We start from the raw sequence: 18079 nt of genomic DNA, 5'->3' as shown, positions 1-18079 counted from the left end.
TGCCTCCAAACCATTTTATTGAAGTCTGCGATAAATAAGTGCCGCTTTCACCGCCCTGTCTTCTCCTCTGGATACGCCTGGCTCCCATTGCAGCCGTTTAGGGAGGGTAGAAATGTTATTGCGCCGTCAGTTTTAGCTCAGGTTATAGGCTGCAGAGTCTCGACCCAGTACAGGAAATAGGAGAACAAAAATTCCCAGAGACAGAAAAAATTGCTAATATATCTTATTTGCACAAAAAAAAGAAAAGAAAACGGTTCTGAGGAACAGTTCAAAACTATCATCCGAAACCAAAAAATACACCGTGGAGCAAGTTCCCGAGCGCTGGCTGCATGAGCTCCAGGCTGCGGGGAGATAATTAATGTCAAAACAGTGCAGTGGTAAAAACAGACTTTAGCTCTGCTCCCGGCCCGACGCGCCTACAACGCACCAGCAGGCTTCACAGCGCTTCCAGTGCAGACACATTCCAGCAGACTGCACGGCAACATGCCACCTCTGACTAGCCCTCCTAATGAGGTTGGGGACTGTCAACAGCCTTCCCAGGGGCTTCTCCAGCCGGGCCGGGGTGTTCCCTCCCAGCCCACCGGGCCTGACACACACGCTGCACTGATTAATCAAATAAAGTCGCACTACTGCTTTTTAAAATTTCTTAATTTCTTTATGCAGGCCTTGAGAAGGGGTCTTCTCAAGTGGTTGTAATCATTTGGAGCTCTGTGGGGCTGGTCAGCAGGGCTAAAGTGGGCTGGGGAATGTATTCCAATTCTGTAATTAAATATTTGCAGCAGCAGTGTTTGTGCACAGAAAGATTACGGGTATTTGGTTTTTATTGCACCCGAGCCCTTACTGAACCGCACTCGTTACAGACAGTATGCTTAACACTCATTTTCTGCCTGAGCCTTTGTATTTACTTCCAATCAGGATTCAGCCCCCAGTTCTTAGAGAAGGCTAAACGTTTATAGAACCACTGTCATGTAAGGGTATCGAACAATCTCTCCTGTCTCAGCTCAGCAGAGGTGGAAAGAGTAACAAAATGTTGTACTCAAGTAAAAGTACTGTTACTTAAGTAAAATTTTACTGAAGTACAAGTAAAATTACCAGTCTAAAAATGTACTCAAGTAAAAGTAAAAAGTAGCTCATTAAAAATGTACTGAGTTACTTTTTTAACAGCTGTGTGGGATTCTATGTAGTTAAAAAAAGACAAGGGAAAATAAATCTCAATCTAGTTGTTTTTAATTGAAGGAAGACCTTTACAAATTAAAGTGTAATAACAAAAATAATAAAATAAAACTAAAAGAGATGATTTCAGTGCAGATCATCCAATAAAACATTTTAAACATTACTACAACCACTAAATATGGCATGAACTGTGATTCAGTAAAGCAGGGGTGTCAAACTCATTGGACCGAACGCGGGCCGCTGACGATCGGCGCGAACGGATGACGGGTGGCGTCGCTGACGGAGGGGGGGTGGGGTGGGTCTCTGGCGGTTCGGCCGACAGTTCGCTGACGTCGGGACGTATGCCTGTCTCTGCTCTGGTCACTGAAGCAAAACAATACCTGGACAATAAATATCAGAGCCAAGAGCAGCGAGTGTAGTCAACTGCTGCTGCTCACACATCCCGTCAGACCAGGATTATGTATTTATATCCGTTAATTAACTTTTCTCCTCTTGTTACCCTGGTAACCGCTGTCATTACAGACGGTTGCGTCGATTCTTAATGTGAAAATCTACGTACTTCCGGTTTAGCGGCTACGCTTCATATTTTCATTGGATTTCAGCTGGGTTTGCATCTGTTTTGTCCGTCTCCATCATTCTTGTTTAGCGCGTTCGTTCTCCCGCTCAATCTGTGCAGTGACCTTAGTTTCCTGGGCGCGATTTCTTTTTCCTTTGCATTTTTTTTCTTTGCATTTTTTTTTACTCAGTAACGGATATGATTTAAAATGTAGCGAAGTACAATACTTCAAACAGAAAATACTTAAGTAAAAGTAAAATTACAGATTTAAAAAAATAAAAAATAAAAGTACACAAAAAAACTACTCAATTACGGTAACGTGAGTAAATGTAATTTGTTACTTTCCACCTCTGCAGCTCAGACTAGTTTTTAGGATTTAAAGTGTGAGTATTTTAGCTGCCAGTCATTTCTGATTGTACAGATTTTACAAATCACCTTCAAGCCAAACAAGCTGTTTTCAATTAGTCCAAAAGGAACAGACGCTCTTTTTCTCACTCAGCCAAACAACAGTTACTACATGTCCAGGTTTCAGTTCACAGTTTTTAACAGAATTACAGCAAGAAGGATTCAACTCTGTTGAAGAAAAGTTCCTTCTTTTATACCTGGTGTCGCTCCAGGGAAGAGTCCACTGGGAACAGAACATAATATTTATTTTACTCTTCCCTGCAGCAGGAACAGTGCTCTATTTACAACAAGCACATTGCACCAAAAAATAAATAAAAAAAGCCAAGGAGAAAAAGATGACCATGCTGATAATAGATTGCTAAATGCAATGTAAAATACAGCAGCTCACTAAATTATAATGATACAGGTTGCACAATAGGAGAGGTCTTGCAGGGTTCCCATTAAGTGCTCACATTTGTTACTCATTGGTCAGAGGTCTGTATGGAAGATGATGTAACTTAATGTAAGTCACTGTTTTCCATTGTGACATGATTGAAAATGAAATGTCAACTCTGTAATCCAAGTGAAGTGTCTAGCAGAACGCAGCATCTACCCGTCAATAGGGAACCCATCGCCATTCGTTGAGGCCGGTCATCTTCAACACCTACCCTCAACCACAGACAATTGCTTGTGTTTGTATGAAAACTGTAAGAATGTACGTTTGTGAAAGCGAGGTAATGTTCACGTTCAGATGGAGTGTCACAGCTTGGATTGTTGCTACTAGAGCCATAAACGTTTCTGCATCACTCCTTCACAGTCCAAATATGGTCACTGGTTGAACATGCTAATGGCCTCAATCCAAGATGGCGACGACCAAAATGCTGAAACACAGTCTGCAAACCAATGGACGACCTTCCAACAACTACGTGCACTTTGTATGTCCTGTCGATGGGCGGCCTTTGAGTTCCAGAAAGACAACACCTGGTCTTGGAACGATGGGCGGAGCTTATAATAGCCAACACAAGTTAATTTCACATTAAACTGTTTCTATCTGATTCAGGCCTCGAGCTAATGGATTTTAGATATTAAGGTTATCAGGTTGCCATTTTAAATCTTCCAAATGAACAGAAGTAGATATTCATTTTATGGCACAACAAATTTAATCTACTTACAAAACCATGATTGTCAAACATATTTTATTAATTCCGCACATTAAGTACAAATGTGAAAATTAAATAATTGTTATAATCACACCAAACTACAGAAAAAGTACAGCGTGAGGACTGCACTTACAGCCTTTTCAAAAGGACTTTGACACTCAGGGGTGTAAAGAGAAACACCATCTTGAGGGCTGATAGTGGGAGGCTGATATGATTCTTGATTGTCAAGAGACACAACTGCAAACTGAGAAAAACAGCTGAAAAAAAGGCCCCCATTACAAACAAAGTGGTCTCTATCAGTTCAACCGATCGGAGCATTGGAGCTCTAACAAAGAAGGTGGAATCTCAACGTTCATGGCATTTATGTCCAGGCCAATGATCTCATCGAGGCCGGCCTTCTGATCTTCCTGTGCTGCACCGTTTGGTGGCTTCGTTGCTAATTAGAGCCGCCTGTGTCTTGGATGACAACCTGCGCGTTGCAGTGAAATCGCTCGATTTTGTTCAGGAGGTGCCATCGCTTTGCTGCTTCTGGGGGGCGGCGGTGGCAGATGGCGCTGGGTGCGAGATGAGGCTGGCGCAGACTCGAGGGCAGGGGGGCCTGCGCTGGTGTGAAGTCGCTGTGGGTGAGAGGGGACTCAAAGAGATCTCCTCCATGGGAAGTGGCAGCAGAGCGTTGCAGAGGAGTGGATTTACATGTGTGCGTCGACGGCTCGGCTCAGTCAGTGTTTCTACGCCACCTCGGGGAAAAACATTGAGCGTATAACTTTAGAAAAAGGAATATCTCCCTCTCTCTCTCTCTCTCTCCTTAAGAATGCAAACTGTCGGCAGAAAGCACTGTGTGCTTTTTTTTTTTGCCCAACTTCTCTCTGTGGACTGGACTGTGTGCCAGAGGTTTATATATAACAGGATGAATTACTAAGTAATCACTGACCAGCCATATTTTGCATACGACTGCGCTGGGAGAAATGGGCTGCTTTATGTTATCGCTATCATAAAGCAGGACGATGCTGCTGCTGCTGCAGTTCATTAATAACAGCCACGGCCTCTAACTCCACACAAAATACGAGGTGTTTTATACATACAAGAGCACATTGGAACAACTGTATTTTTTACTGGGGCAATTAAGGACGAGGGACCCTTGCTCAAGGGCGTGAATGGGATTCAGCTCCCCGGTGTTAAATCACTTGGCTATTGACCCTGTGCAGTACCCACTGCTGACACACTTAATTATATATTCAAGAGAAAATGGCAGAAGGCATAATAATGGAATACCCCTGTGGCAAGGAAAGCTCAAAGTCAAGGGGAGCTAAAAAAGAATATCTTATTTAAAAAAAAAAATATATATATATATATATATATATATATATATATATATATATATATATGAGAGCACCCACCCATCTGCCTCTGTGGGTGTTAATAAGTTATGATGCTTGATCATTTTCAGAGGTTTCACCTGAAAAAGATGTTCCTTTTATGTCAAGCTGCCAATTCAACGCAGTAATTAATGTGAAATGAATCATAGGTTCTGGGACTGTGTGGTAAAAAATACAACCAGAGGAGGGCGCTGCGACTTTAAAGGAAGGGAAATGAGACTTGCCTGATAGATGTAATTCTTTATCGTACCGACAGAGAGAAGCAGAGCACAAGTTTTTATCCCTGCATGTTGAAATCTACTGATTTCACTGTTTCAGTGAAGTCTGTGAATCAATTTGTACCCATCACACAGGAGACATCTGAGGTTATCTTTCCCCAACACGTCACCCCTAAATTCCCATCGCCTCCCAAGGATCCAGACTGGCCAACAATAATCCCTGAGCACATCACTGATGACACAAATTATTAGCGCGGGCCGAATACAAATCTTCTTATCAAAGCTTGTTACTTGTTAGGGCATCCGATGACAAATTCACAACACACCGGAAACACGTGTGTCAAAGTGAAAAAGCACCACTAAGATTCAACAAGAGCAGGGGAAGGTTATTTTCGTTCCTGTTTTAAAATGACTAATAACCATTAAGCACCTGTGAAGCCACTGAGCTAAGATGACGCGAAAAGATTTTGCCCATTTTCATAAATTACTAAAAATAATTTTCATGAACTGTTCATCAGTTGTATTGTATTATACTGATTTTTAATTAATCCCAAGGAACCTTTTAATTCATATTTATTTATTTCATTTTCCATGATATGTAGCTTAAGCGCAAGTTCAGTCAGGAAGACAACCAGTCTGACTCTGTTCGCCTCCTTTGCAATTACTCTATCAGCTGATTGGAGGCGGGCACATTTTAGTAACCAATCAGATTCTACACACGGTTTCCTTAAGCCAATCACGTTGTCGTTGTCAATCTTTAAAAGTGTTCTCCTCTCTGTTGGCTGTCAGCTGTCATTTCAGCGTGTAGCTGAAGCGAGGCGAAGCAAAGCAAGGCGTTCAATTAGCGGGTCCGGCAACACAGTGTTGCGGTAAACTCCAAACTCCGATTGGACGATGATCGATTGTGGATAAACTAAATCAATAATCTGAGCCGTCGTGCAGCCCGCCGAGGTACCGGTGTAGTAGCACTCGCCTACGAGGCGCAGCAGGAAGCAGTCATGCTAAACGTAAGAGCGCGGTACCAAGCCTCCTCTGCCCAGGTGTGAGTGGGTAAGGCTCACAGCTGGCAGACGGGCGGAGTGAATCGGAAACAGACCATTATGTTTTTATGTAACGTCATTCACCATAAGATATAATCCAAGGCACAATAAATGCATTCAGCAGAGGGTACAGAACAAGAAGCAAGAGAGTACAAATAAGTAAGAAGCCAAACTACAAGTGCTTTATTAAGAGCCAGGGCATAAACAGTCGGGTTGTTGTTAAGGGGTTACGTTAGATCTCTCTGAGGGAGCGACACGCACCCGCTACGCGGGCTAACCGGGAGAGCGCTACACCCCGGACGGGCTCTCCAGCTACTGCGGGACATCGAGGACGGGAATCTCCTTCATCTCCAACGCCTGGGAAACACGCAGCATTACGTCCAGCAAGCAGCATAGCAGCCTCTCAAAAGGCTAACACGCGGTAAGGCAAGTCGACGCTCCCCATCCACGTTAAACTGCTAACGTAACGACGCGCTCAGCTGAAGCTCCGCGATGCAAAGCTATACCCCGGTTAGCATTTATCCGGCCGTCCTCTATGTGATGCTAGCGCAGCGTCTGGTTAAGTAAAGCACTGTTTAAAGTACCGCTCCACGGGGGAGCACGTAGCTCTGGCGTTGTAATGTAATGTAATGTATACCCTGAGGGGGAGCATGAGCTAGACTCGTACAGAGCTGGGTAGCGATCTCAGCGCGAACTACGGGAGTAATCGTTCTGCCACCAGTAAAGCCAGTAAAGCTTTCAAAGTCCTCAGGCCCACTCCACCGCATTGACTACAAGGAAGGGATCCTCTACACGACCATAGCAGAATAACGGCTTCACCTGGACTATTCTATAGGCTATGATGTAGATAATGTATATGTCGTGAACGCAAAACAAGGACCAGACTTGAGACTTTAATCAAAGCGATATGACAATGTTTATTTGTGACCGGAGTATTCAGTCCTGCAGTCATACGTGCACGGACCTGTTGCAATCTGTCTAGCAACAGCAATGAAAGGGCGCTTAATTCAAAGTGCGCTCGGAATATAAAGTCTTTAAGAGCATTCTTGATTGGTTCACTATGATGGAGGCAGCTCCTTTGTTTATGACCTTCGGGGAGCCCCATTGGAGCACAGGGATGTCCATCCCTTCAGGCTCTCGGATCATCACGTCTCCTGTTGTTCATGAGTTCACTGCATACTTGAGACAGTTTGTGTGTGTGAGACATGTTAGTCTCAATATTCTGTTTTATCTACATTTGACCCTGGGAGGGCGTGCAGTTCTTTAGCAACAGGTTCACTCCATTTTAAGGCTGTTTGGCGTGTGAGCCATGGTCACCCCGTCCCATGTATGGACGTGACCCTGAGAGTGTGTGCAGCCTTTTTATCAACATGTTTGTGTGCTCCGGGTCATACACAGCCTCCACTCGTTATTAGTATTCAATTATTGTTCAAGTGTAATTGCAGTCTAGCGTGAGCATGCATGATTATATTTAATCCTCAACATATAGCATAAATAAATACACTACAGGACCACTAGCAATAGAATAGAATAAAATAAATAATGGTATGTCTGTATGCAGGTACATGGGTTTCGAGGCTTTCAAGCAAAAGAAGTTAATAACAACTTGGACAGGAAGCTTTCAAGGAACTCTACTTTCTCGACAGTCAACTGCGCTCTCTAGCCGTGCGGCATTGGGTTACCCAGCTCCGATGGCCTGTCAGCGACGCGTCAACCACCTGCTTTGGACATGGAACAGTCATTGCGGCAGCAAGAAATCTTCGGGTCTGAGGTCCTAAAGCCTAGTTTATGGTCCTGCTTTTCAGAGAAACGCAGGGGCGTGCTTGGTTCCACCCTCTTCCGACCGATGTTCTTGCAGGATGCGATTGGTTGGCTAACATCCTTTCCATCCATCCTTTTCGCATAATACCGGCATTTTAAAGGATGCTAAGCGATTAATCAGATTGAATAGCTTCTGTCGGAAGTAATGTGGAAATAGGACCACTTATTCAACCAGTCATTGGCAAACTACAAGGACACCCATAGGGACTCTAATTCATGGCGGGAGATCTCTGCAAACGTCGGGTGGCTGGTTAAGGGGTCCGATAGTTCTGCAGGAGAACACGGGACAAATATGTCCGCGAACAGCGGAAACAAATGAACAAACAAACGGCTTTAACACACCAGACGTCGTTCTCTGGGTCGTCTTCAACAAGGGACGTTGCTCCACTGTGCTGGCAGTGAAGTTCTTTGAAGCACGTGCAGGCCCCTTTTAGGAACACTAATTGGGACGAGTCATCGACACAAGTGCGCGTAAGATGGAGCTGCATTGCAGCACCATGCAAGCTAAACTACACTCGCAGCATGTTGACGAGAGATTGCGCTAGAGTGAGAGGCTCTTTTGCCATATGCTTCATCTCAGGCGGACCTGCGTTTCCGTTCTGCTAGCAGGACATGGCGTCTTTGCAAACTGAATCTGGCAACAGGATCGGTACGGACAGAGCGTGGATGGCAGGGGTTTCATATGATTAGGGTAACCGCCACAACAGCGGTTCTGATCAGCAACTTGAGACAATGCAGGCCATCGTTTTTTGGGGAGGTTCAGTCAGAGCCACAGCTGGCTAGACCATGGCCTCCTTTCTTCAGATGATGGCATTTAGTGTGACAATAGAGTGCAGCATTAATATCAACTAAGGTTAAAATTCTTTTCTTAGCTGGCTGAAATATTAGATGGTCCACTTAAGGAAGTGAGTATCTACAGTACGCAAGACATTCGTTTAGGGGCAGCTACGTTAAACTATAAACAAAGGTATCTCCTCTTCATCCCTGCCACTAATGGGACGTTGAACTGCGGCAACCCCTACAGTCACAAACATCGAGGATGGTAAGTTGGGTTCAGGAAAGCTCTTTTCGTTGGGTGGTTGCCGATGTAGCAGTATTCCTCATGCAGGGTGCTGCAGCACTAAATGGTTCCCACAATATAGGCAGGGGATCTTCTCTCGTGTCCCTAGAAGTCCTTGCACGCCCGAGGGTTAGACTCGGTAATCTGGCTCAACTTGACAAGTTTGCAGTTCTAGGAAGTAGCAACTGCACTAGCACGTCGAATGGCAGCTGCTATCTGCTTTAGCTACTGTTAAGCATTTTAAACCCCCCTTATCTTCGCAGGTTGCGCACCGGCACTGGAGGTAGATCTAACCTGCGTTTTCTGAGCCCTCACCCCGGGAACGAGTCACTGGCAGGTTGCGAAATGTCGCTGCAATTTCCCGTCTCCAGACTTCCTATCGCCGCCCATGCGGCTCCGGACCTGGCCCATGCTCAAAGCTCCACTAGAGGCTGTCCTACACACGCTCAATACAGATAAGGGCTAGAGCTGCAGCAGCTACCCAAGTGAGTGACAAGCTCACCGCTGACAGGGCGGTGGTCGGCGGCGGCGGCTGCTGCGACGTTCCTCCAGCCTGACCATAACACGGTACTTGCAAGATCCCTGAAGCGGTAAAAGAACAGACAATCATGCATATAACTGGTGGTGGTGGTGTATTCCCTTGGCAATGTGGGGAGGTCACTTCAGCGTCCCCTTACAGTGGACCGCCGTGGTTCCTTAGTGTCCCTTGGAAGAGAGGCCGTAGGGTCCCATCAGGAGGTCATCATGCAAAGTTTGTGGGCCATGTGTGTAAGACCCACCATATGCCATGATTCAAGTGAGGGCCGTATGTGTAAGTCCCAGCAAGATGTCATCTTTACTATGGAGGGGGCCGGCTGTGTAAGACCCAGCAGATGACATCAGTCAAGTGAGGGCCGTATGTGTAAGTCCCAGCAAGATGTCATCTTACTATGGCGGGGGCCGAATGTGTAAGACCCATCAGGTGACATCATTCTAATGAGGGCCGTATGTGTAAGTCCCAGCAAGATGTCATCGTTGCCATGTTGAGGGCCGAAGGTGTAAGTCCCAGCAAGATGACATCATCCTAAGTTTGTGGGCCGAGTGCGTAAGTCCCAGCAAGGCAACACAAGTTTCAAGGTCTGGGGCCGATTTCGTAAGACCCATCCAGGTAACCTTCTTTCTAAGTCTCAGTCTGGTAAACCCGGTGAGCGATCGGCAGTCCATTGCGACGTCCTATTCTGGGCTTGGACTCACCAGATCTCTTACCTCTGTTTTGACATCAACCCATGCAAGTTTAACTTCAGTCATGACTAACTTTTGGCGTTTGCTTAGGAATTTCACTACGGCAGTGGGTACGGTATTTATTTATTTACTTATTCGTAGAAAATAAATGTCTTTTGGGGATTGGGCTTATTGGACCTCACTATCCCTGCCTTCGGGGATAGTACTTCGTGATGGAGTCCAATCGCCAAAGACCTTGCACAATTTGTATTTTATGCTTGTGGAATAAATTATTGTATTACTATTAAACGAGTCTCTCCTGATTGAAATGGATGTTGTCACCACATCTTCACCTGTCATGTTTAGCCAGCCTGCTCCTCTGAGATGACATTGGTTTAACCAGGCTGGTAAGTAGAAGTCTATACTTCTGGTATATATTGCTACTTACTATTTTAGTCAGTGCTTATCTTTTTCCACAGAAATGAAGATTACCTGTTTCTGTCTGTAAACTACACCATTGCGGGGTGTGCCTGGCCCAGACCAACCGGCCATACACGCCCCTCACATGCTACGTACCTCTAGCGCTTCCCGTTGGCCTCAACGCTATCATCAAATTCAGAAAATCCCATTACTGCTTTTGACTGACTGACAGACCCCATTATTAAATTAACTACACGCCCTGAATTAATTATCCAAAAACAGCTTTTGTTGGAAAAACAACTGGAACACAAGCGTTCTCTCTGCTAAGTTTAATCATAAATATTCATTATGTGTACTGAAGGGGGAAATAAGTAGACACTAACAGGCTGGAAGGGGAGCGGTATTCTATGCGGAGTAGGGTAAAAGAGTGAAGGGGGGGGGGGGGCACTTCATCAGATCTTCATCTCAACACAAAGGGGCGAGACAGAAACTCAATTACTGGGAAATGGAAGTCTCCTGTCGTGTGACAGTGGATGCGTGTGTATGTGCCGGCGGGGGGGGGGGGCTAGCGCTCGAAGATGATACCATCAAAGCCCTCTTTTATATGTGCTTGAGGAGGACGAGATGCCTCACCCCGGTGCTGCCCGAGGCCACGCTGATGTCATCTGCTGCCACAGACGATGACAGGAAGCTGCTGCCTGACACACCCCGGCATTAAATGAACTACACGCCCCTGACTTAATTATCCAAAAATGCAAAAAACAACTGGAACTGGGTTCAGCGGATCCGACGATGAGACGTGGTCAAGGCGCTGACGGAAACGGAATCAGCATCTTCCCGTGCCCTCGTGATCCAATCAGCACCGGGACACATCCTGTGCTGACCATCAGAAGCCCTGCACCGCCTTTTGGTGACTCCACGTTGCTCTTCGTTAGCGCTGGCGGGATGCTGTTTGGAATCCACGCTGCAATATCGGGAGTCTGTCTGGGAATATGCGAGGAGGTGGGGGGGTGGCGGTGGGGCTCCGTGCTCCACCCTTGATCCTCGGAGACAGAGAGGCAAGCAACTTCTTGGGAGTGTCTTTTGGAGGCTGATGCAAATCTCGGCGGGCTAAACGTGCATGTGTGTGTGTGGGTGTGTGTCTTTTGAGGACTTTGTTGCACAGACAGCTTTATCAGCGGGGCCTTTTGTGACCGTTCCCAACAAAGCGAGCGGCAACAAACCAGATTGTGCCCGGGGGGGGGGCGGGGGCTTGTCGGAGTGTCTGGCTCCCCGCTGACAACAACATGGCCCTCTCTGTTCTCTGTCAAAGTGACATCAACTAGTCCTGAATCACAGCTGCTGGGCCTCCTGACGGTGCCTTTGTGAATCCCACTGACCCCCCCCAACACCCCCCATAGTTCAGATCATGTGTCCACATCAGACGGGTAACATGATCCAGGATGTGTCGTCCCGGAGCAAGCGGCCTGTGCGGGAACATGCAGGGAAGCTCAGACGCAGACTTTTTGGTCATTTAAACAAAATCAGGATTTGTTTGGCGTTAGGCCTCCACGGGTTTACATCAGCGTGAGCCTGTATTTTAAAAAGATGCATATCATATTTTATGGTGTGCAGGCCTTGTGTAGGGTCAAAAGGTACACCCCGCGTTGTAAAGTTGTGTATATTGTTGCACTTCTATGTGGTTGGGAATTTAACAGTCTGCCCCGCCTGGTCCGGGTCGTGGTCCTCGCTCTCCAAAAGGGGTCTCTGTGTCGGCCCCCAGCGTTATTAAGGACTAAGGCTGGAATAAAACTAACACAAATATATGGAAATGTGACTAAAGCTATTCAGAAACCAAAATCCAAAAGGAAGTGTCAAAATGAACACCTTTTATTTTAAAGCAGAGAGCCTCGTGCTCCCCGTGCTAACGGATCAAAACACCACATTAACATACAGAATAAATGTGCATCTTCTTTCTTGCTTATTTGAAATAGCAAAGGAAAAATGTCATTCTTAAACTCATATAGCACAAACAGGGTTTTGGATTATTCTATGAGCTCAAGACGGGGTCAAGGACAGAGAAAATCTGATGTAATATCTTCTTGATGTAATATTGCCAGGTTTATATTGTTCAGCCACTGCTAGAAAATGTCTGCTGATTAAACAAAATGCAATATCTTATGCAAATGTATTCACATACCACAAAAGGCAGCTCTGTGTGATTGCAGGTTTTTTTTTAAGAGAGTGTGTGGATTTTCACTCTGCTTAATGCTCCAGATTTAAAACGTGTGAAAACACTGAAGCAAACGTCTAAGGATTATTTTCTATCGATTTCATTCGCTTCTTTTATCAATTAGCCGCAGGACTTTAGTCTTTCTTAGATGGGGTTCTGGATCTAAAGTTATTGATCTATTGGGAGACTCCTTTGCAGCCACTTTGTTGGTTATTACCATCCCCCCCCCCCCCCCTCTCGGAGGACTCCCCTAGACATTTAATTGAAACGGACAAAATAACACCCCTCTTATCCCGAGGGCCCAATTCTATTACCTCCTTATGCAGGTCCCCTGGGAGCCCAACACACCACCTTCAAATGCTCACGCAGCCTGCGGGGGCCGGTCGGAGCAGGAGACACGTTTCTCCTCCGCGTGACATCTCCCTCGTCATGGACCCCCGCTGACGTTGTTTGTCCGCTCAACAACCGTCGTGAATTAGGATACATGCGTGTGCGCGTGAATGTGAGCTCGCGTTTCCCGTAGATCCGACGCGACCACGCCGGGCCGAGCTACCCGCCCGAGTGCAGGCGGAAAGGCAATTATTTGCATGATCACACACTCATTGTGTTGCATCCAACCACCGAGAGATTTCATTATCTATTAGGGAATTCTTTTGCGAGAGGAGCGCGGTAACTCTGGCCCCTCTTAGTGCTTCTTTTCTCTTGCCGCACAGTGTAAAGACAAACTACAACACTTGTGAAATTCAGCCTTTTCGGCTCGGTGCTTGAATCGTGTCAAGAAAGGTGCAGTCAGCAATTCTGATCCAATCCATTTTTCTCTGTGAGCTGAAAACAAACAAAGAATCAGAATCACTTGGCTCTGTGAGAGGGAAACAAGCTAAAGTTACTCATGCAAATCTAAACCAACCAATCAGTGCTCGTGCACCAGAGAGGGGGAAGGCCAGGGATGTATGTAAGAGAGGGAGGGTAGCTCTTAAGTTGTGTGTCAAATACAAATAACAATCCATCTCCAGGATCGCTGACTCGGCGTCTTACGTCTAGCGCACAGCGGTGAAAGGATTTGACACATAAGTATTACAACATATCTGGATCTTGCACTAAGGGCCGATCGATGGTCTCAACTTATGGTTTACGAAACGCTGAGCTGCAGCACACAAGCTAAGCTCACACATGGCCCCATTTAATGAGAGCACTCCATCTTTATCAAGTGTTATATTACTGAAGGAAGAGAGAGGAAGCTCACTCCCTATTTCCTCCTTTTGTTAAATGATTGACAGCCGCTTGGCACTGGTCTCCTTTTCTCAGCTCAAATTTCATCGCTGCAATATTTGGATTGCTATGGAAACAGCTTTCATATGGTGAGCCCCCCCTCCCCACCCCCCCCCTGCATCCTGCCTTCATCCAGACACAGCGGTATCTCCCTGCCTTTATTGGGTGAGAGGATGCTCCTTGTCGCTCTCATAAAGAGTAAGCGATTCCACGAAGGCAGATGATGAAGCTCTCGTCCCTGGGGAGGGGTGGAGCGCCTACGCACAGAGCAATCTGCCACAGGAAAAAAAATAAAACGCCCTCTCCAAAAACCGCTGCTGATATTAATTAGCAATCGAAAGCCACGGCTGTGCCTCCAGCACTTCCTGCGTGGCGCTAAGGGGGTGCACGGGGTCGGATGCAGATGTTGCTCACGCATTCTTCTGGTGGAAAGTGGGCGAGGCCCGGGCTTTGCTCGGATCACTTATTGGTGCAGGTGGATTGGTTAGAGCCGAGGAAACCTTCAAGCAATAAATCACAGCTGCCCCGTCGACCTCCGTGCATCACGTGCTCAGCCGAAGATTCTTCCAAGTCGACTCCCACTATGCGATCCTGCAAGACAGCCTGCAGAACCGTGTAAATAATTGCTCGGAACCTTCGACCAAACTGTTTCCTGTAAAGAGGATCTTTATGTGTGCAATAACACAATGTCATTTAGCACTTTAGTGCCTATAAGGTTAAAAATCACATAATAATAAATTATTTAGCACAAGCTAATGCCAAACCAATGCGATCTGTATTGTGAGACATCTTCTATGCAAGGACTCAGTGGTTTAATTGGATTTTAGGACCCAGTGTCATTATGACGATAATATTTTGGACGACGCATTGCAGAATTTCAATAGAGTTTAACATTTTAGGACATGAACAGTCTGTTTTATTTATTTTTCTGAATGTAATGAGCGGTTTGACAGCACCCGGCACATTACTAATGGAGCTGCAGCCAGGAGGGGTTTACCCTAGCTTAGCATCGGGTATGGAACCATTGGATAATTACTAGCTAAACATAAATGGACATAAAATACCAATGAATGCTTTATACTTTAACCTAATTAACAAGTTATTAGTACTGAGAAACGTTTATGTGCATTTAACAGTTACAGTTCATTGTGTACAGTATACAGCGCATTTGCGCTGCAGCTGTTGGTTCAGCTATTGCAGCATAAATGTTTGCTAACACACTCCTAACCATTAATTGGTAGTTTGCATCATGTGGCGAGTGACTTGTTTTCTTTGCCTCGATGACAGCCAGGAACCCTTTCTGTGGAAAGTTCCTCTGTTGTATATGTTGCAAATGCAACAGTTTTGCATCATTCTATCTTCCTAAATCAACGGTGTGTCAATCAAACTGGTGTCGGACTTTTCATTTTAAGAATGGCTTTTGGAAATTAACTTCTCTGCCTGTATAACTTTTTCTGGTGTTCATTTGATCATTTCAGAAAGGCTTTGGAGCAGTCAGCACCCTTCATAAGGCGCTCCAGACAGAAGACTGTAACCTTCAAAAGTCACCAATCAGTTATTTGTATATCTGAGGGGGACAGCTCATTAATATAAAAACAAGATGTTCTTCAGAAGTGCTCCGCTGGAAGACCTCAAATCAAGTTTAATAGTTCTAGTATCGCAGCAATGTGGTAAGAACCCACCCCTCAGTCTTTGGATGAGTAAAAGAAAAAGTGCCTGCATCAGATATTTTAATGATGAAGCCACTTAGAGGCTGGGGGGGGGGGGGGGAGCAGCTCAAAGAGGTGGGGATTCTTCAGTAGAGCACCACAGCTACACGCGGTTCAGTAGCCCTCCCTCCTTTGTCATAAACAACTTGTGAACTGTTTCTGTTGAGTGTGGAAGAGATGCTGCAAATGGATTAGGTCAGTGGTTCTCAACTGGTCAGGCTCCGGGACTCACCATCACCCCTTGATGACAAGCCGCGGAACATTCTCAACTTTCAGTTCATAAGCTGAATTTTATATTTTATATTCAGGGTGTTTAATTATCCTAAAAACCCAATGTCTCCCCCATATCAGAATGGATTCACCCAACCTGGCACACGCTGCTGAAAACATGGACGGACGAGCCAGCAAATAAGACACTCCGCTACATTAAAAAAGTCCCTTCAAAATAAAATCACAGGAGGAATTTTTTTGTGATTTTTTTTTTTTTAATTCTAATTTTTATTTTCCCATGCAGAGGCCCGTGACACATAAAAACGGGTCCGCCAGTTGAGATTCACTGGATTAGATCACCCCAACTTAGATCAGCAACAGCAGAGAAAGAAACATACAAACAGACACATCCAAATGGAAACTCAATACTTTTAAAAATGTGCCTCTAATTGTGCTTTGGATGAATAAAACACTGCGGCTACACGATCCATCTTCATTTTGAGTGAAAGCCTACGAGTCGTCTGGGATTGAGCAGCAAACAGCACCCGGCCTGCATATTTACTTCCACTTCATTTATTCTCATTATGCAGCCCCGCGGACGTCAACGAGGGGGATTTCTGCCCCACAGTGATGCAAGACGGAAACGGGGGGGGGCTTCATTCATGCACTGCCCGTGAACTTTGACACCTTTGACAACGTAGGGACTGTTTCCAGAGCCTTTGGTTTGACAGCAGCAGCTCAGTCCCCCCCCCCCCCGCCTCGCTCAGTGCACGGTGGAGATTTGTGTTTCACATTTCTGCGTCACGTAATGAGGCCCGACCGTGTCCAGCTGGGGGAAGTGCCAGGATTTCAGGTCTTCGTGCTGCTTCCCTCCAGTAATTGTGGGCAAAGTGGCCAACAACATGTCACCTGAGAAACAATGAAGTCTGAACATCTAAGGGGGGAACATGTTGGAGAGAAAATTTCAGGATATTAAAATATGGGTAGGAGCAGCAATTTAGTAAATAGGGAAAACGCTTAAGAACTACAACCTGTGAAGCCGTATATAAAGGGGCTCCATCTAAAAGAAAATAAGCAGCACTTTAATCCAATGGTTTAGGTTCAGGATTTTTATTTTTGGTATTTAAGATGCTCACTAATGTTTGTTTAATTAGTTCCACCCTGTTTTCAAATGACTTTTACATTCCCTTTGATAAAATATTTTCAGAATACGAATAGAATATAAGAATATTGCTGTAGTACACTGCACACACACTAAAAAAAACCTATCCAAAAGTCAATAGCAGAAATGTAAAGCACCTCATGATATGAAATTGAAGATACAGGATGCTTATCCTCATCCCAGTGGGTATATCTGGGGTTAATGTGTTTTCGTTCACAGAAGCCAGAAATATGATCGCAAACACCCTGTTCTCCTCATATTCACGGCTCTTTCTATGGCGCTGTGCATACACGACATGATTGACATCCTAAAAGGGGTTCTCAGCGTTTGTAAGCTAGTTTCACTAGTTTTGCACCGTATGTAAAAAAGGACTCTATTATATTTGAGGTCTTAACCTGGGCCTCTGAGAACTGGACCTTTAGCTATACTCCATCACATTTACTGCAGTTCCTGCTTCAATGAGAAGAAAAAAAGGAAGCAGATGTTAACCAAATCTAATTTGATTTGTTAAAAGCACTCAAAGTGGAGCACCTCACAAAGATCTTGGGTTACATTTACTGGCCAGTCAAACCCATTGTGTAATCTATTCACAGTGATTGTGATACCGCAAATCAGGTTATTTGCATTTCAGTCAATCTGTTCATTTCCTCTCTTTGTGTAGCAGAGAGGGGCCTCGTCCTCCCTTCTTGGTGTGGTGGACAAAGATGAACAGGAAGAAGACCTGGCTCAGTTTGTGCTAAACTTCTCCCTGTTCAGGTGTGAACCATTTTGTTCTGGGTAACTAAGTTAAGCGTAAGGCACAGATTCAGGGTCAGCTATCGCTGTGTACTTGAATCAACATTTACAGTATCCTGGAAAACCAAAAATAATGGAACCGTTCAATGAACAAATAGTAAAAGAAAATCCAGAGGATTTCATTTTGGTAACAGAGGAAAGCTGTTGCATGTTGGGAGGGATCATCATTATTATATATATTTATTTATATATATATATACTGTATCAATATCCAGTTATACTAATCAATATCCAGTTACTAGGTAGCGCAGTTGCCTGACAAGAGGTAGAAATTAAAAAGCACAGACTGTGAGTGTCAGAGCGTCTGAGCACGA

The sequence above is a fragment of the Pungitius pungitius genome, chromosome 8, assembly GCF_949316345.1.
Source record: "Pungitius pungitius chromosome 8, fPunPun2.1, whole genome shotgun sequence".
Taxonomy (NCBI): Eukaryota; Metazoa; Chordata; class Actinopteri; order Perciformes; family Gasterosteidae; genus Pungitius; species Pungitius pungitius.
This window is presented reverse-complemented; position numbering follows the sequence as displayed.